The sequence below is a fragment of the Cyrtonyx montezumae genome, unplaced genomic scaffold (assembly GCF_038088225.1).
Source record: "Cyrtonyx montezumae isolate F1298 unplaced genomic scaffold, pur_monq_1.0 scaffold_3, whole genome shotgun sequence".
Taxonomy (NCBI): Eukaryota; Metazoa; Chordata; class Aves; order Galliformes; family Odontophoridae; genus Cyrtonyx; species Cyrtonyx montezumae.
The window spans coordinates 85,524,728-85,531,204 of NW_027072034.1; positions in this window are offsets into that span (position 1 = coordinate 85,524,728).

Here is a 6,477-nt window from a genome sequence, read left to right on the forward strand (position 1 = left end):
GAATCCAGAATTTCTCCAAAGCTCAGGAGAAAGACTCCCTGTATGTTGAACTTCTCCTTTTCTGGGAACCTACTCGGTCCCTATTCACCACTGCATCTCTAACAGACAGATGTTACACATAGCATACAGGCAAAAGAAATAAAAAAAATAGGCAAGAATATTTTGCTATTAGAACAAAAGGGAAGAGAAGGAAAATGGTGAAGGTATAATTGTTCTGTTTAGAAAATCATAAAAAGGAGAAAATAGACAATGGAGAAATGGAGATAAAAAAAGACATACAGGTACAGTAGAGAACTGGAAATGTAAAATTTAATGTAGGGGGGAGAGGGGGGAAGCACAGAAACATCTAAAATGATTTATTAGTAAGCCATGCTGGACAATGAAAAATTAAAACCATCCAACATAAAGAAGGTGTTTATTTATTTTTAATATGAGTACAGATGAGAGTGGAGCAGCCAGCCAGGGGCTACTTTACCTTCTGATTCAGCAAAGCACTGAATTACATGATAAGCTTTTAGAGTCTACTAAATTTCATTAAAGCCAATTGCACTAAAGTTGAGCACATACTAAAGTGGCTTTTCTGAATTGGATTTATGTTGAAATTGGCTCAGAATCACAGTTGTCCTTATTGTTTGGTTCACTGAGACTTCTGCAGGGGAAAAAAATGGAATCAAATGAGGTGTTTTGCTTCAGATTCAGAAATTAAAAAAAAAAAAGTAAAATTGAAGGAAATTACAAGGCAAAATACATCTTTTCCTTGCAAGCAAATTGACAAAGTTCAGTTGCAAAAAAAGTGTTCAGCTCTCAAATCTGCCTTTTTTTTTCCTAAAAGAAAATCTGAATTGAACTTGATACATCTGATAGTCAGTTTGACGCTTTATTTGATATTTGTCAGTTTGACATGTCAGAAGCAACAAAATTCTGAAATAATTTCTGTCCCGGGAAGCCCCAGACAAAGAAAGCAATTGGCATAAAGGCTTCCCAGCCAGGAGAATGAAGTAGGTATCATGTTCAAGGACCCTTGCTTGTACCACATCTGGGAAAACATTGCTTTTAACAAAGCCATACGACTTTGTTATCAGAAATCTGTCACCATACTTTATTTAAAAGCTGTACTTCATACTTTGATATTTCTAGTGGCTCACAACCAATATCACAGAAGGTTTTGGAAAGAATTTTGCTGATACTACCCAGATTCCTATATTTGTTTACACAATCAGAGTTTATTGGCTCCTGTTATTTTGTGAAATGATCAAAAGCTGCTTGATTAACTCAGAAAAATACAGAAACTTCTGATTTTCCTTTTTTTAGTATTCTTTTCTATTATTTAATGTTCTCTGACATTTCAGTTTGCCAACCAGAATATCTTACACTGGTTGGTCAGAAAGTGCGAGATCTCTTTTGAATGACACTGCACTACATTTTGTAATGCACTACTTTGGCGTCTCCCCCACTTCTCTCCAGTTCTTTCCTGCCTCACACAGCACAGAAAGGACACTGTATAAAATGTCTTAATCCTTGTTACCAGTCCTTCTTTCTAAGCAGAAGAAAGGCAGGGAAAAAAAATAAAAATAAAAAGCATTGAGCATCCAAAACTTGATAAGAAGGATAGTGCCTGCTTATTCTGTTTAATGCAAAAGCTGCACAATTTCAGAAATTAGGTTCTTGTATTGGCATTTGCTGATATGCAAGATTTGAGCCGTAGCCCCTTTTCATTTGCAGAAATGCCCTGATGCAAAGTTCATAACATAATGATGTTGTAATGGGCATGAGTAGCAAGGAAGAATGAGTGTGCTGGAGAGATGAAGCCCTCTTCTCAATCCCAGAGGTGTCTTTTGCAGGAGAGGAAGAAAATAGTCCAAGAGCTGGGTAATCTGGGGAAACCAGCTACCTCTGTAGGGTTGTTCTGCAGGGCTGTGGTGAACTTTTGTAGTGTGGGCTGTGAACACAATACCCATTTACATTTCTGTATCTTTCAAGAACGGCACCAGAAAAAAAAAATTAATCTTGCGCATTGGGAATTAAGAGCAATTCAGATAGGTGATGCTTGTTGGCAAATCTTCTGTATTAGATATAGGAGGAAGGCGTACTTGAGATGCAGGAATGTAAACAACCCTGAAAGGTACACAGGCTGAATGCCTGGTTGTTTCAGGCAAAAGTCTGAACTGATCAAACTTTGCAAACAACAACCAGTGACGTCTCACAAGGATGTGGTGTCCTCATTCTGCAGAACACTCCCAAGTGCTTTCTCTGTCTGTCCAGGATGGGCTAACCACTTCCCAGAAACATGGGGTGGGCTAACAGAGCTGTCCTTGGAATGCACATTCTTTAACGTGGTTGGTGGGACTATCTTTAGAAAACTAAAAGTTAGAGAAAACAATATAATAAAATAGACTGCAGTAAAATACTTCACCTCCCATTTTACATTAACTCCTAAGGCTCCCAATCTCCCCTTTATCTGGAGACAAAAATCATTGAAATTTCCTGCAATCCTTATACTGATATTATATCGAAGTTATATTTTTATTCTCCTTTAACAGCTTAAAAGATAGTAGCTTTTTAACAAGTGTAATAGGAAACAACCAAGTGAATAAACTATAGCACAGCAAGAAAAGGGTCCCAGAGAGGCAAATCAGGACAACTTTAAGATGCAGACCAGATAAATTGTCCAGTAACTAGAATCTCTAAATCTGAAATTGCTTGAGGGCTCAATGCAGCTCCTAGTATATATCAGGGTAATAACCAATGGCTGATTGGTTTATGGCAGCGTCGCAAAAGGCTGGAGATTGCTGTGCACCTCCAACTCCCTAGAGCCTGGAAATCACTTGAAGCCATGACTGGTGTGTGGTGATATAGCTCCTAAGTGTTCCTTAGCAGTTCCTTAGACAAGCTGATGAATTTCTCATATGTTGTTCCTTGCCTTGTCATTTCCCAGTGAGCGCCGGCAGCACAGCAGAATGCTTTGCTTGGTTGGATGCCTTGACATCCTCACTCATTTCAGTATTCCCTTTTGCGTATACGCACACACACTTTTGCAGTGATTGTATTGAGAAAGGCACAGGAGTAGGAAGATGAAAAGCTGCAGAATTTCCTGCCAATGTTTGCTTCTGAGATTTGCAGTATGTCTTGCAGAAATGAGGTTTAGCTTTTATTGTAGAAAATTCTTACCCTCCAGAGGAATAAAAAGCCATGCTCACAAGGCCCTTAGATCTGCTTCTCAGGTAAACTTGAAACCTGCCCACACAGAGACGGCTCCAAAGACGTACATCACCTCCACATAGATTTCCACCAGGCACTCACTGGTTCAGAAATCACTTACAGCTGTGTGCCTGCTAACATCTAATGGTGTTAGCTGAGCTTAGATGCTCTCAGCTAAAAACTAAAATGCCTCTTTGAGATATTTTCTATCACCATACTGTTTCACTTTTTGGCTTCTTACCATCAGCACATAGAATTATTTACACAGAGGGATAACATTTCCCAGGACCTAAATCACACTGCACAGGGACTGTGAGCATGCTACCACCACCAGTATGCAAGTTATTTCAGAAGTGTTATGCGAATCCCCAAATCAGGTGCAATTCTGATAGCTACCATAAAGCTTTGCAGTCCTAGCAGCATTGCAGGCTATGGGATCATGCCCTCTTTACGAACTGGTGAAGTGGCAAGTAGAGCAGAGGCCTCATAATCCCCCCATTAAATCCACACATGGTAAATGCTGCCTGAAGAGCAGGTCTGGGTTTTTGCCTGGCTGTGCAAGAGCCAGGAACTGATGCTCTTTTGACTGACATCGCTGTCACCAGATTTGTTCCTTAAAACAAATTATTCTGATTAATCCTGTCTGCCTTTTTCTATAATTGCATGTCCCCAGAGATTCAGACATCAGTCTCTTAACAGTTTAGGCTTGTTCTGAAATGGATCTGTTGAGAAGAACAGCAACAGTGATACCCAAGGCACATTTCTCCTACTCCCCTATTTAGTAGTGCTAAAAACAGATCAGTGTGCGACTCCACACCCTTTAACATTCTTTATTATTTGGATCAGTACTTAAGCTTAGGGGTTGAAGGAAAACTGGTGATAAGACCGTTATATGAATAATGCTACAGATATGAAAGCTGTATAAACTTATACCTAGCAGACGGTAACACACTGACAAGCTGCACAATGTTGGACATATTGGATGTAGCAGAATTAAATGTGATACAATTTACTATAGATTTTTTTTTTAATATTTAGTTTATCTTGGAGAATTGAGAATGTTACTCTAGGACAAGTGCTTAGATCTTTCATGGCCAACTTAAACACATCCTGAGGTCTACTTTCCTTCTGTGGGCTATTCCTCCCCATGCTAAGAATATGTGGTTTTTGTTGGTTTTTTGTTGTTTTTTTTCATTTGACCTGGCCAGAACTTGTTATTTATGAGCTTCAGCAATTTCTTCGGTATCGTGGCAGATATGTATGAAATATTTTTAGCCTCCTCTTAGCTCTCGAATACTTTTTTTTAACACATATTTTCAGTAATAAAATAGTATATCAGCATCCCGATTCCAGCCAAAGAAGCTCCATCTATGCCAGACAACACCCCCAATAAGCTAATAACAAGGCATGCAAATATTGTCCCAGAGATTCTGTGCTGATAGTCTTGATGATTTTTTTAAAGTCTCACTCTAAACTAATAGCATTCCTGTTTTGGTTTTAATTTGAAACCAAATGTGTAAGTAGTGTTTTCAAAATTATGACTCTATATCTGAATTTTGCTTTACACTCACCTTGTCTCTGAACTGTCTAAATTATTAGAGGTTCCATTTCTGAATCACGCCACTTTTGGAGACAAAAATCTCACTATGTTAAGGGGGGGGGAGTAAAAATCATCACTTTTTACATTGGCAGCATTTTAATTTCACTTTAGACTTGTTTTCTTTAAAGACAACAATTTAATTCCACAGTGTGAGTTCAAACACAGCTCTTCCTTTGGAATGCACTGGCAGCCTGGTTTTGATTGCATCTTTGATGCACTCACTCCTCCTGTTGACTGAAATGGTAAAAGAAGGCTGTGCTAATGCCTGCCCAGGTGACATATATGAACAATTAACTTTTGCTCATAACAATATAGTAGTGAGAACTAAAATGTTTTGTGTCTCATGCCCATCATCCACTCTTCCACTGAAGGGCCCTCCTTCAGCAGTTGTCAGAAAATGAACACAAACTTGGTCACAATTATCCTTTCTGAACCCTATTCCCACAGGTATCCAAACCTCACCCAGGTCTGCTGAGGGCAGGAATTTTGCTGAGGGATTCAGCCTAACCATGATCAAGTTGTCTGCCTTGCATTAATAAGAGAATTTCAAGGTACAGCAGGATATCCGCTGAGGAGTTTCTGCCACTTTAGAAAATTACAGCTATCCATTAAGTAAGGCTTAATGAATCCCACGTTTAAAAGCCACCAATGAAAAAAGAATTACTCCGGTGCCTGCATTAGACAGGATGTAGCTCTCCCGACAGTAACTATTACTCATGTGCATGGCTCTTGCCTGAGTTGTGCTGGATCTTATAGAGACATAAAGAAACTTAGACACTTCAACAAACAGAAGCTGAACAGAAAGTGTTCGAGCATTTTCTGACAAAAGGGCATTCCCTCAGAAAGCAGTGATTTGCCAAAAGCAAGAAGCTCTGAGGCAGTCTCCTGGCTTGCTGAAGTGCAGCTGGAGTTCTCGTAGGTCTTTGCTTTGAGCCCAACAGGAACCCAGTGTGGGTGGTTGAGCAGCTTGGCTCCTCTCAGCCAGCTCCTCCAACCAATGCTACAGCTCTAGGATATCTTACCCACAGGCAGTGCTCTCATGGGGCATCTGGGCCTCTCTGGGCAGGCTGCCCTGAAGAGTAGGCCTGTGGGGCACTCCACGGTCTCTGCGGTCTGTGGGACTGGGACAGATATGTTACCATGGCACATGGCCTGGGTCAGGAGTCTTCCCCTAAAGTGATCCTGAAAGCCCAACAGACTCATATGAGCTTGAACATGTTAGATCCTCATTGGTAGCCTTGGAGCACCCAGGATGGTCATATGCAGTTTAGCAAGTTCTACCATTGCTCTGAATGGGAGGGAAAAAGCATTAAAAAAATATAATTTCTTGTGAAGTTACAAGGCCTTGTGGATATAAGCAGATTAAACTTTGACATGTGTTCAGCTGATGATCTACCATAAGTTAACAATGTCATGCTGTTTCAAAAAAGACAAGTGCCATGCTGAGATGTATATACAGAGCTGTAGCTTGCAAGGCACATGGAATAATCCGACCACTCTGCTCAGCACTGATAAGGGCCCAGTGAGAACACTGTGTTCATTTCTGGGCACTGATGTACACTAAATATGGAGATACACTGGACAGAGTTCAGAGAAACTAAATAAGAATTATCTTGAGTTCAGGAAAGCATTGTTTCTTACAAAAAGAATGAATGTGGTTTGCTTATTCTAAGAACAGA